Genomic DNA, 14,099 nt, shown 5'->3' on the forward strand with positions numbered 1-14,099 from the left:
ACTGTTTATGACAATCTAGGGAGGCGAAACAGTATGTTTTAGCTTAAATTAGGTGCACAGGGAGTCTGTGTTAATATACAGTAAGTGTAAGGCAGGTGATTTTGAAAAGTAATTTTGTCCAATGTGTGAAAACTTAAAAGCACGAGTACAAAACATGAAATAAGGCATTTTATGTAAGCAATGTAAGCAAATGACTGCACAGGGGATGTTACATCTATTATTGCATGCTAGCTTCCAGCTATATTGCAACATTGAGTCTGAAGGACTTAGGGTACAGTATGTGGGTGGGTGCTGGACCCCTCAGTGACTTTGTGAGAAAACAAAGGTTTTTCACACTAAACCCATGAGCCAGCGGGTCAATTAAACACTGACCTGTCCCATGAATGTTTAACGAATTCAGGTCATCACTCAGGTCCTGGGTCATATGGAGATGCAAAAACACACACCACACCGCACCACAACACAACACACCACAGCACAGCAAACCACAACACAAGGACAGCAGCAATTAGGGCAACACCTCAGGCTCTGTACTGGCTTTGGGTTTTATTACATGACTCCTGTAGTAATACCTACAGCAAAGGTACAATTCCAGAATTTTGGCAGGTTCATTCCAGCCCCCCCAATTTCACTGGATGTTGGTAAAGTGGGACGCTACCGTCCCAAGTACCCTAATGAGGTTAATATTTCAATGCTACATTAACATTACAGGCTATATGCAGATGTGGATGCGGTGAGAAGAACGTAGAGTAGGTGATGTTGGCTGCTGTAGCCCTTTTCCCTGTGAGCCTTTAGCACCTCTTAGTGGTGAGATATGAGAATTGCAATCAGGACTGAGGAATTCACACCATAATGTGGACAGACAGTGTGTGTAAAATACCCCTATATGCTCTTTGGACAAAATAGCTATTGCAGACATTCTCTGTTTGTCAAGCCCCTATTAGTGGACTATGTAGATCTCATCGGAACCATCAGAACCACTAGCCTACCCTGGGGTGGCAGGGTAGCCTAGTGGTTAGAATGTTGGACTAGTAACCAAAAGGTTGCAAGATTGAATCCCCAAGCTGGAAGGTTGCAAGTTCAAATCCCTGAGCTGACAAGGTACAAATGTGTCGTTCTGCCCCTGAACAGGCAGTTAACCCACAGTTCCTAGGCCGTCATTGAAAATACGAATTTGTTCTTAACCGACTTGCCTAGAAAAAAAACTAGCCCAAAGCATTTGTCTGAGGGGGAGTAAAGAAGCACACTCTTTCGGTTTGACTTTCTCCCACTGACTGTAATATTGACTGTAATATTGAATTTCCTGGTTAACCCTTTGTGTCATACTGCCTTAAAACCTAGCGAGGGTTTTGTTGGACTTGCTAATCATTCATAAACAATGAGCACATGGGCAAGGTACATTTTGGTGTATCTTATTCAAATCTCAATTTCCATTAGCGGACATGAATGATGGAGAGTTGACGTTAATGACGAAGATGATATTGCTAAGAATATCTTGGATTCTATCTATCTAAGGATTCTTGTCATCTTTCATTATTTTGAACATCATTGTAATGAGAGGTTAGAATAAGATTCAGATCGTACTGTATGAGCCCCTGCTGTGTTGCTGGAAGATTAACAGCAGGTGGTATCAAAGACTACATTGAGTAGTGAGCAGGGAGGGCCAGGCGGGATGAACGCCTCGATACACTCATTATACTCCTGCATGGGTTTTGGCTTCAAAGTCAACACTCAGACTCATCATATCATAACATCATATCATGTCTGCCAATCAACCAGGGTCCTATCTATAGGCTTAAATCCACACTTGTTGAAGTCATGTATTCTAACAAAGCCAGGCAAGGCTTAATTAATACTTAACTACTGACAATAACAAATACAGTGCCTTCAGAAAGTATTAATGCCCTTGGACTTTTTTCCACATGTTGTTGTGTTACAGCCTGATTTTAAAATGGATTAAATTGAGATTTTTTTTTTGTCACTGGCCTACACACAATACCCCATAATGTCGAAGTGTATTTAAAAAAAAATATACAAATAATAATAAATAAATGAAAAGCTGAAATGTTTGAGCCAATATGTATTCAACCCCTCTGTTGTGGCAAGCTTAAATAAGCTCAGGGGTCAACATTTGCTTAACAAATCACATAATAAGTTGCATGGACTCACTGTGCAATAATAGTGTTTAACATGATTTTTTGACTGACTACCTTACCTCTGTACCCCATACATACAACTATTTGTAAGATCCCTCAGTCGAGCAGCGAAAATCAAACACAGATTCAACCACAAAGGCCAGGGAGGTTTTCAAAAGCCTTGCAAAGAAGGGCACCTATTGGTGGATGGGTAAAAATATGAATAAAGCAGACATTGAGTATCCCTTTGAGCATGGTGAAGTTATTAATTACACTTTGGAGGGTGTATTAATACACCCAGTCACTACAAAGATACAGGCGGCCTTCCTAACTCAGCTGCCGGACAGGATTTTACCATGAGGACAAAGGTGACTTTAAAATAGTTACTGAGTTTAATGTCTGTGATAGAAAACTGAGGATGGATCAACAACATTGTAGTTACTCCACAATACTAACCTTATTGACAGAGTGAAAAGAAGGAAGCCTGTACAGAATAAATATATTCCAAAACATTCATCCTGTTTGCAACAACCCCACTGAAAGTAATACTGCAAAACATGTGGCAAAGCAATTCACTTGTTGTTTGGGGCAAATCTAATACAGCACGTTACTGAGTACCTCTCTCCATATTTTGAAGCATAGCGGTGGCTGCTCATGTTATGTGTGCGGTTGTAATCGTTAAGACTGGAAAGTTTTCAGGATAAAAAATTAACTGAATGAAGCACAGACAAAATCCTAGAGGAAAACCTGGTTCAGTCTGCTTTCCACCAGATACTGGGAAATGAATTCACATTTCAGCAGGACAATAACCTAAAACACAAGGCCAAATCTACATTGGAGTTGCTTACCAAGAAGACAGTGAATGTTCCTGAGTGGCCGAGTTACAGTTTTTACTTAAATCAGCTTGAAAATCTATGGCAAGATTTGAAATGATTGTCCAGCAATGATCCACAACTAATTTGACAGAGCTTGAAGAATTTTGAAATGAATAATGGGCAGATATTGTACAATCCAGGTTTGCAAAGCTCTTAGAGATTTACCCAGAAAGACTCACAGCTGTAATTGCTGCCAAAGGTGATTCTAACATGTATTGACTCAGTGGTGTGAATACTTATATAATATTCTGTATTTAATTTTCTATAAATTTGCAAACATGTCATTTTGCCATTACAGGGTGTGTGTAGATGGGTGAGGGGAAAGACAATTTAATCAACTTTGAATTCACTTTACAATTCACTTTACATTTGGGAACTTGCATATCCTGAGGAAGCAGTGGTCATTTCCTGGTCAATGATACAAAAAGAAGGCAAATGATAAGACAAAGGCGTAACACACACACTTAGACAATTATGCCCCGCCCTCTCCAACTTCCTGCTCCTTGCGTACTCCACCTCTCATTCCCTGTGGCCCGGCCCGTGTTTCCCTTCTTCTCCTGTCCCTATGTGAGCGCCTGCCACTCCGGCTCCTGGCTGTGGTGCTGCATCAGTGTCATCACTCAGGATGGACTCCCCACCACTCTACCTGCCTCTGCTGCTGACCAGTCTGCTCACCCTCTGTAAGGACCCAGCACTCTACTTTCTGAGCTCAGATAGGTTACCTTTAGTTCATATGTATGTCTGTCTCTCACATCACTTGCTTTCTATTCTTATTCCTCCTCCTCTGTCTCCCTCCACTTATCTCCACTCACAGGGCAAGGGGCAGGAGCTCAGTCATGTAAGTATGAGATACAATTACTTTCTGTATTTGATGGCACTTTAATAAATGCACCAGAGAGCTGGAAGAGTCCCGGCATAGAGACAGTTTGAGGGCAGTTGGTCCTCTCTGCGGTTGATAAGTGCCTATTTTTATGCCTCACACAAAATAGTTATTTTTGTAGGAAATGGTTATTGTGAGCGTCTGGCTTCCTTGACATTTTCATGTTTTTCATTCGATTTATTGAAGGTATTTTAAGCAGAATACGCAGCTGGTTTCATTGTTTTGTGTCAGCATGTGAACGAGCTTCTGAGATGTTGAACCTATTTGATCCACCTACATTCTCAGAAACTGTAATGGTTTTATTTTTCTCAGCAACTTAGTTCATTCTGAGCTCTTGGTGGGGTATTGAGAGGGAGCTGGTGGCATATAACTGTAATAACAGACCGTATCTATTCCCCGAAGGCTGAGTCACAAATTTGGCTCCAAAGTACTTTTGGCTCAGGTCTCAGCCTTTTCTCCTGCATGGCTGAGCTGTATGTGTTACCTAGTCTAAAAGCATTACCAGGGAGGATGTGGAACAAAATGCCCACTTTGTTGTGTCAGCTCAGGCCCAATAATGTTGTTGGTATTGAGTGCGAACAGGAGCCAAGGTAAGGCCACAGACCTCCCAGGGGAGGGGACAGTTGTTCTGTGTTTGTTAGTGTTTTCCTCCTTTCCTTCCTCCTTCACCTCCTGCTTACTGTGTGGTGGAGTGGAGGGTCACCAGGCACACCTCCTGCTTACTGTGCGGTGGAGTGGAGGGTCGCCAGGCACACCTCCTGCTTACTGTGCAGTGGAGTGGAGGGTCGCCAGGCACCAGGGAAGGGTCTTCCTCAGTCTGGAGGACTCTACCTGCACTGTAAAGGAGAAAGCACAGAGGGAACTCTCTGGCTAGTCTTGAAGAATAGTCCATTTAGCCTTGGGTATTTTGTACCCCAAATAATAGTCTGCATTAGCCTTGGATGTCATGGTGTCTTTGTGTGTCTGTGTGTGTGGTTGTCTAGTATTCACCATAGATAGTGTGACACTCAAACTGGACCCAAGTGTTGAGGTAACCAGTGGGACCTTTATGGACCTGAACTGTGAGGTCAGCGTCAGCCATCACCAGTCCCACCCCCTGACACACAGCTTCAACTTCCTGAGAGACAATGTCCTGGTCTACTCCAAAAACACCACCGAACCTGCGGTCCTTCACCAGCTCACCCCGGCCAGGGCTGCCAACTCTGGCACTTACAAGTGCCGGGTCATAGTTCAAGACAAGAGCAAAGGCAGCAGCACCCACAGACTCACCGTCACAGGTACTGCTGAAATGGATCCATGATTATATTGACTTTCTGGTAAAACTCTCTAGATCTCCAGATCCCGTAGGGCGGTGCACAATTGGCCCAGCGTCGTCCGGGTCAGGGTTTGGCCGGGGTAGGCCGTCATTGTAAATAAGAATTTGTTCTTAACTGACTTGCCTTTTTAAATAAAGGTTCATTAAATAAAATAAAATAAAAATATCTTCATTCGTAATCCATTATATGTAGGTACATACAGTATCAAGTATTTTCCTCCTGATGATGCATGGTATGTGACATCCTAGTGACTGACACTGATTGTTCGACCACAGGCTTGCAGATGCCTGTGCTGCAGGTGACCTCCCAGATCCTGTTTGAGGGGGATGAGGTGGCAGCTACCTGCAGCGCCCCAGATGAGTCTGGCTCCCTGCTCTTCCACTTCTACCAGGACCAGGAGAAGATCAAGCAGGTGAGGGCCAGTGGGAACTCAGTGGAGACCAGGCTGGAGCTGAAGCATGCTGGGGACAAACACCTGCGCTGTTACTTTGAAATCACCATGCTGCCTGATGCTGGGAGGTCCAACAACAGTAACACTGTCAAGGTCATGGTCAAAGGTAAGAGTGGGTTGAATGCTGACTATAACTGTTGCATTTGTTATTGGAAGGTACCGGTTCAGATTTATAGTAGCTATGGGTATTATGCTTCTGTGTGCTTCAATATTTGATCACCCATAAGAAAATAAATGTTGGGTTAAAGAGTTTCTCTGTTCTTCTGTTGTATCATTAAAAACTTTTCATCACACCCATCATGAACATTCTTCCTGGTAAAGACGTGATTTTTACATTTTTTTAAATGTTTATTTAATTGTACCCCTTTTTTCTCCCCAATTTCGTGGTATCCAATTGTTAGTAGCTACTATCTTGTCTCATCGCTACAACTTCCGTACGGCCTCGGGAGAGACAAAAGTTGAAAGTCATGCGTCCTCCGATACACAACCCAACCAAGCCACACTGCTTCTTAACACAGCGCATCCAACCCGGAAGCCAGCCGCACCAATGTGACGGAGGAAACACTGTGCACCTGGCAACCTTGGTTAGCGTGCACTGCGCCCGGCCCACCACAGGGGTCACTGGTGCGTGATGAGACAAGGATGTCCCTACCGGCCAATCCCTCCCTAACGACACTATGCCAATTGTGCGTCGCCCCTCAGACCTCCCGGTCGCGGCAGACTGGTCGCGAACCCAGAGTCTCTGGTGGCACAGCCCTTAACCACTGCGCCACCCGGGAGGCTGGTAAAGATGTGATTGAGGGTGACATTGTCGAGTTTGTCTGTCGAGTGGTGAACCCCCCACCCAATGTGGCGGTCTTCCTGACCAAGGACAAGAGGATGCTTAAGACAGCCTACATTAGTCTCAGTCATTCGCTCAGAGTGCTGGCAGAGGACTCTGGGGAGTATGTGTGCAAGGCGGACAGAGGCAATGTTCAGAAAGAAGCCTATGAGAGCATCAAAGTCAAAGGCAAGTATTGGATGTCTGACTGTGTTGTAAAAGGTTGGGACACATGACATGTAATAGTGAGCGTTTTCTAACTTAATTCAATGTTTCGCCATGCCAAAGTATCTTTGAATTTAATGTTTGACACTGCTTTTTCTGTCTGATCCCCACAGAGTTGTTTTCCAAGCCAGTCCTGGTGATGAAGCCCAGAGAGGTGTTTGAGATAGAGCGCTTCACACTGAACTGTGATACTGACCGCTATTCCCATGAGAGAATCAACATTGGGGACGTGAAGTACTCCCTGTTCAGGAACCAGGTCCTACTGACATCAGGAGGGAACTACACTGCCACAGCACACCCCTCCCTTAATGGAAATTACTCCTGCCAGGCCCAAGCCCTAGGAAGAGGCCAAACCAAAAAGATCTTCAAAAACAGCACACAGATTGTCCTCAAGGCAAAAGGTGAGTCTCTCTGTGTGGTGTGGTGGTTAATTTCTTTACTTTCAAATGAGGAGAGACACACTTATTCCACAAGTCAGAGCTACACTTAAACTGAGTCTTTATTCACTTATTAATAAGGAAGCAGGTCAATACAACCTACACATATAAAGTGAATCGATTGAGTGCCCTATGATAATGATGGCTCAGATGATAATAATAATCACCCTCAGATGATTCGTTGAGAGCCTCGATACAAAGGTACAAAAGTATTTTATAGCCAAGATACACCCCCTTCAGTCTACATGACAAACAACAGATGTATAGAATGGGTTACAAGTTTAAGATTTGTATGAAAGATACTGTCTGCTGTGAATTATAAGTATCTGCTGTAATAACTTCTCATTGTGTAGAAACCAGGGTCTGGCCCCGAGCCATCTCTCCCTGGTAGCTTTCAGTCAGGCACACAGACACTAATCATGCGGTCTTGTTAGGTTCGTCATCCAGAAGACAATGTAAATCTTATGTCAGTGTTAAATATCCTAGAGGCCCACTTTCAGTAGAACACACACAGATATATGAGTGTTCTAACAACCCCTTATTATTATAAAACAACCATTTGATGCAATAACAGCATTATAACAATCTTGTCATTTCTGTTCTGAGAGTGGATGGGGTCATATTAAAAACACTCTCATTCAACATTCTCAAACATTGCATGTGCTTTATTTTCTAACAGTTTTTCTCTTCTCTGGTCTCATTCTGTCTTATTCGTTCTCTTTTTTGTTCCCCCTCTCCCTCTGTCAGTGCCTGTGTCAGTCCCTCTTCTGAGCGTGGTAGGGGGCAGGTTGATCCTGGGCAAGCCCTTCCAGCTACAGTGTCAGAGTGACAACGGTAGTCTGCCCATCACCTACACCCTGCTGAGCCCCCATAGACAAGCTGAGTTCAGAGTGGTCCACAGTCCCTGGGATCTGGCCCTCTTCAACATCACCTCCATCCACAGGAGCATTGACATCCACAGCTTCTCCTGCAAGGCCGAGAACAACCCCAGTCAGCCCTACATGGAGAGCTCAGGAGATCACCTCCGACGCACTGCCACCATCATAGGCGAGTTGGCCACACCACCTGTTTATAACAGAACCAATGTGCATGCATGCATGCATGCATACATACATACATACATACATACATACATAGCATACATTACATACACACACCTACATATGGCTCTAGTTTATAAAAGGGAGATGCTGGTACAGTCAGTCTAACTGATGACAATAGTAGATTTACTGTAATGACTCAACAACATTAATTCCCCACATAGCCAGTGTCCAGGCCAGTACTGACCTTGACACCCAAAATGGGGGACGTGGCTGAGGGGAGGACCTGACCCTAACCTGCACTGTCCAGCGGGGCACGCCCCCCATCACCTACACATGGTATCACACAAAGGGTGCCCTGCCCCTGGTGTCCAAGACCACCAATGACATGCGATTATCCCACTCGGTTCAAGGTGTCAGTAGAGAGCATGGAGGCGGATACTACTGCGTCACTAACAACCCATCCAATGACAGCCAAAGGAGTGCCATGGTCACTGTTGGAGGTGAGAGGGGAAGGGATCTTGCAGATGAAAGTATTATCACACAAACACACTGGTGTGTGACTAGAAGTTATTTAGCTAAATCCACTGTGGCTGAACTTAACCTGAAGTAACCTTTGTAACCTTGCTGTCTGCAGTGAAGTTGGCTGGCTGGAAAAAGGGGCTGATCGCAGCCTTATGCATCCTGCTCACAGTGTCTCTCATCATCATCATCCTCGTTAAGAAATGCCTTCTTCCATTCAGAAGAGAGAGAACAATGGAACTGTCAGTGTGAGTAGGCCTGACTTTGACTTCATCATACTACCATAGTCTATTCACAAACCATTGAATGTACAGTGATGCACAATTCTTTGTTTGGGAAGATGTGAATATTAAAGCGATAAAGGTCATATAGGAGTTTCCTGTTTCATTGTGTTTTCTTGTTCCCCCTCTCTCAGGAATTCAGCAAGCACTAAAACAGACAAGACTCTGAGACTGACCCATGGAGAAGTCAATGAAGCTGCCAATGGTAAGATCTGTCTACTGATTTACTGTACAGTAGAACCTATATCTGCTGTCAGGACTTCACACTACTAAACCTTTGGCCCATGATAGAAAGTTGATGGAGTCTTGCAGACCCCTACCATCTCAGCCCTAACCTTGCTCCAACCCTTCATCCTCTCAGGATGTCATCTCTCTTCTTCTCTGTGTGTTCCTTCCTCCTAGCTTGGCTATGGGTAAAGAGCAGGTGAGGGGATGCATACCTAATATGGCAAAGCAATGAATATTTCATCCAATTGGATGTGACCGGTGTCCTGTATGACTGACCCCTGGTCTCTGTGTTTTGCAGTCACTCCTGGGGTCATGGGAAAGAGTGTCTGGAGTGATCACGTCTCAGGCTCAGGTGAGTGTACCAGAGTTCATGAGGTCAACTCCTACATTTCAACAGTAGGAACATTAACTATGTGACTATTCATGTCTAACATTAAGTGTGACTTGTAGAGTCTGATGACCAGACCAGAGAGGAAACCGAGGTACCTGAGCCACAATACACTGAGGTCCATCCCCAGGAGGTAGACCCCACCAGAGGTAAGAGACTGACCCATCCTCTTCGCTGGGAGGTGCTAGGCTTCAAATACACATGTCAACATTATTATTAATCTATTGCTTAATGTCAAATAATCATGAGCTGTCCACTTGCATTTTTTGATTATGTCCCCATGAAGCATTTGTATATGCATTTCTAGCCCCTGTGAAGAAAGGCACAGACACTGTGTACAGCGAAGTGCGGAATTCAAATCAAGGTAAGACTAACATCCTGTTCAACGTTCACTGAAGCCCTCTACACACTAAGAAACAGAAATTAGATGGGCCTCTTCTCTGGGGTTTGAGAAATGTGCCATGCAGGAAACCAGGCCTAGCTCTAAACATCTGCATTGTCAGTGAGAGAGGGTGCCGTTAAGTCGGCCACTTAGCCAGCTGTCCACTTACTGCTCTCGCCAAAGGGAACTTCCTGTTATTATAATCCAACCCAAACACAGGGTGCATCTGTCAAGCGGAGTCAGAGCACAGACTGCTCCCTTGTTAACCCCTGAAATAAGAACCCACACGCCAACCATATTGCCCATTGTTGAGTAATTGACCTACTCCTTGAAAATGTCAATGGTATTTGTATCAAACAATGTTGCAGCGCAGGGGAAGAGAAAACAATCATGGGCTTTGGCCTGCCTCTATATTGTCAAACAATGGGGTTGTCGGCAGGGAAACTGACTAGTAACACACACATTAGTGGTTGTAATGCGATAAGCCCAAGGTGTCAGTCTTGAGGAGAGCTGTAGGTTCTGGGTGGAGGGTGTTGTTTTGGGGAAGGGGGAGGCTCTGGGTGGAGGGTGTTGTTTTGGGGAACGGGGAGGCTCTGGGTGGAGGGTGTTGTTTTCCTGAGCTTGTCTCCTGCTCTTGTTTTTGCAGGTGAGTCAGAGTCCGAACAAGCTGACGGCGTAAGTAGAGCTATGTACTAACAAATACACTCATGTACGTAACAGTACTGTTTTACATACAGTACATAGACCCCATGACTTTGCTTTGCCTTAGAGGGACCCCTTATGGAGACAATCAGATTCAGCACAGGAGAAGGAAACTGCTGGAATACACAGATACTGTAGAAACAGACACGGGCTTCTTCTTGTAATTTTTATTTTAGTTTGTCTATTTCAGCAAGGCTCAGTTGAGTATGCCCAGTTAAACCACAATGACCATGAGTCAGAAGAACCAGAGCACGAACCAGACCAAAAACCCCGGCCTGAACCAGAGCCAAAACCAGAACAAGGATCAGAGCAAGACGGACAACTTGAATGACCACCATCAATATTTATTCTCTAATTTATTCAGCATATTGAACAACTGGAGCTGTTATTGATTTGAATGCATTTGTATATTTTCTATATTTTTTACACCTCTTCTTCTTATTAACCTTTTGTACAGTCTTTAAATGCCTGTAATTATGCCTTTGTGAATTGAGAATAAAACAATGCAGCAGAATGGGAGACCTTGTCCTGTGTCTCAATGAGAAAAAAAGAGTTATTGACGGTTTCCGTCATCTCTCCTGAGAACGTGCACATAGGATGTGTGTTGTGACCCAGAGGAAAATACACACAAATACATTTTCCTCCATTGTGAGCTGAGCTCCATGGACAGGAAGGAAACCTTTGAAGCCTGCAGGGTGTAGTGACAGTCATGCGCTGTGACACCCCCGTAGAGAAGTGTGACAATATGAGAAAAGAAAGTCTATACCCCCTGGTGGGTGACCAGGCAAACCACTCTCCCTCTCCTGACCAGAGGAGGGCAGCACCTTGCTTATGATTCGGTAGGGAAACTTGGTGCCACGCTGCTGAAATCATGTGAGAGGCTTCCACTGTGTTTTAGCATCAAGGCATATCAGTTTCAGTTTCCATCCTTTCATGGCTTTGATTGACTTTTGATTGACGAGTAGTGACTCAATAAGTTATGAGTTCATACAGGAGTCAATTCCTTTTCTCAGTAGTTGGCTACCAGAGGAGATAAAAAACAGACAAACAAACTTTAAAGTGTAGGCTATATTGTCTTTGTACAAAGGTGTACACCGAACTGCAGTAATTTCAGAACCTCTCTTCAGTCTGGAAGCCTAGTGGAGTCATCATGCCCAAGGGAACACAACAACATTACATTAGTAAGGTCTGCCATCACATATCCTTGATCACAAAATCTAAATATCTATATTAGCTATATTGTTTTTGTTTATTCAAAAAGCTTAATGAGACATCACCAAGGTGATCTGAACAACAAAGGCCTATAGCCCACAAGAGGTTGATTCGTTCATTAATATCATGGCACATGTTGTTGACTGTCCAGCTCATGTGGATTTACCAATTGACAGGAAGCTCTTAGGGACGTTGAAAGACTGACCAACCCTGTGTGAAAAGCCATACAATCCCGACAACACAGCTAAACACCCTCAGCCTGCCACCCACTTAAAGGCTCTCAACTACATCCCCAGATCAGTCTAACGTATACTGTATACCACAGCCCTTAGGATGAAGCATTTATCTTCATTAGAGATAGCCCAGTCCCTTGTTTGGATTATGTTTCAGTTATTTGTGTGTGCATGTTTCAGCAGTGTGTGTGTTTGTGTGCGCACCTGTGTGTGACAAAGAGGGAGCAGTACACAGGGGGAAGTAAGGGTGAACCCAAGAGAGAGAGAGAGAGAGAAAGAGAGAGCTCTAGTGACAGTGTGTCTAAGCTAGGGCTCCTCCATCCCTACCACAGGTCATGTTGAGTTTGAATCGCCATCCTAGCAAGCAGAAATGTAAGGAAAAGTTCAGAGTGACAAGTCCAGCCACCGTGTAGTCAAACTATTCACTATTGGTTCTCGTACTGGGAAGTTAAAAATGTAACAAAACACTAGAATATTTCATGTCCATGCAAATCTATTTTGTATTATGATACGGTAAGAAAGAAAATAAGTACTGCTATTTTAGGTAATTCCCCAAGAGGAAGACAAAACTATCGATAAAGACGGCCCCTTTAAGAGGAGGCCTTGGGTCCAATCTATGAATGGATAGTTTTCCAAAATGCGTTCCAAAATGAAAACCGAATCCATCTCCATGTCTCAGCAGTCTGGATCTCTGCAGGTTGTTATTACTGTATCGTTACATCACACGCTGCAGTTTCAGCTTTTAGAGTGTGGGTGAATGAATCATATTACTTAGCAGGTCTGCCCTGACAGCGGTTAGCAGCATATTTTGAGAACTGGCAGCTGGAGGTCATGTGCCGCTATGGAATTAAAATGACTATGAATAAATAAGAATATGGTGGCTGGGTATTAATGAGCGGGTTTTAACCTGTTCAAGCCATTTTTGGACGACATTTACTACAGCTCAGATTGGCTTCTTAATTTTCAACTGCACAATAATAAAGCCAAAGTTCTATATGTTTCCACCCTGTGTCCTCTTTCCCTCCGCAAGGACAGAACATACAGAAATAACCCCAAGTACCTCGCAGCCTCAACCCGGCCACCCTCCTCTCCAAACCCTGACATGTCCTGGCCATGGATGGTGCTGTCCTCTTCAGAGGGCCTGGTCTGATGTTTGAAGAGCCTGTCTACCCTGTCAAATACACGCTGCTGCATTTACCATGTTCCTGCATCCATCATGTGAGGTCATGTGCTGTCGTAGACGCTGTGGATTCCTGTTACATGTCATCTGCCCATCTGCACAGGAGAAGACCAGACTGTATGTCCTCCATAGTCACAAGACCACTGGCGTGGTAACTAGATAGGCTTTCTTAATGTCTTTATAATGTTGATACAGTAGGAGAGAGTGATAAATGTGTCTTTGGGACTCTTCACATTTAGAAGTGTGGGACGCTGTGTCCCTTTATTTTTACTGCCTGTGTGTTCGTGTCTCAGCAAGGAAACCTGATCTGGCCCCTCCTGTATCTGAAGCAGGATTCCAGATACACCATTGGCTATGCTGCTAAAATTGGCACGTTGACCCCTATGAATATTATGTTTTTTCACTTGGCCTTATGGGGCCAGTGTTGTACACTGCTGAGACTCAGTGGTGAGGTCATCGCGGCAGCAGGTTCATTGTTCTTAGATTTGCTACTATCACAAATGTAGACGTTTCCAGGTACTTATGAGTTTGTGCTTTCCAGTTGTACACAGTGTTCAAGATTACTGTGTTTTTCAGATGTCGCAAAATACTGCTATCAGCAGACACCATAGTTACAACATGATTGTCAACATGATGTAAACTTTATGTTCATTTTCCCCCTTTCATGAGTAACTGATCAGCTCATCTGACTCAAATCTCAGACAGTAATTTAAGTCATGTAAACAAGCAACAAGGTATGTCATACTGTATAACACTACATACGAAGAATATAGTAGGTTTACACAAACAAGC

General features: G+C 44.1%; 1 pseudogene; it reads left to right on the forward strand.

Moving 5' to 3' along the window:
* Nucleotides 1–3,526: 3,526 nt before the first annotated feature.
* Nucleotides 3,527–11,201, forward strand: LOC112235006 (annotated as a pseudogene).
* Nucleotides 11,202–14,099: the final 2,898 nt, after the last annotated feature.

Source organism: Oncorhynchus tshawytscha, linkage group LG27, assembly GCF_018296145.1.
Source record: "Oncorhynchus tshawytscha isolate Ot180627B linkage group LG27, Otsh_v2.0, whole genome shotgun sequence".
NCBI lineage: Eukaryota > Metazoa > Chordata > Actinopteri > Salmoniformes > Salmonidae > Oncorhynchus > Oncorhynchus tshawytscha.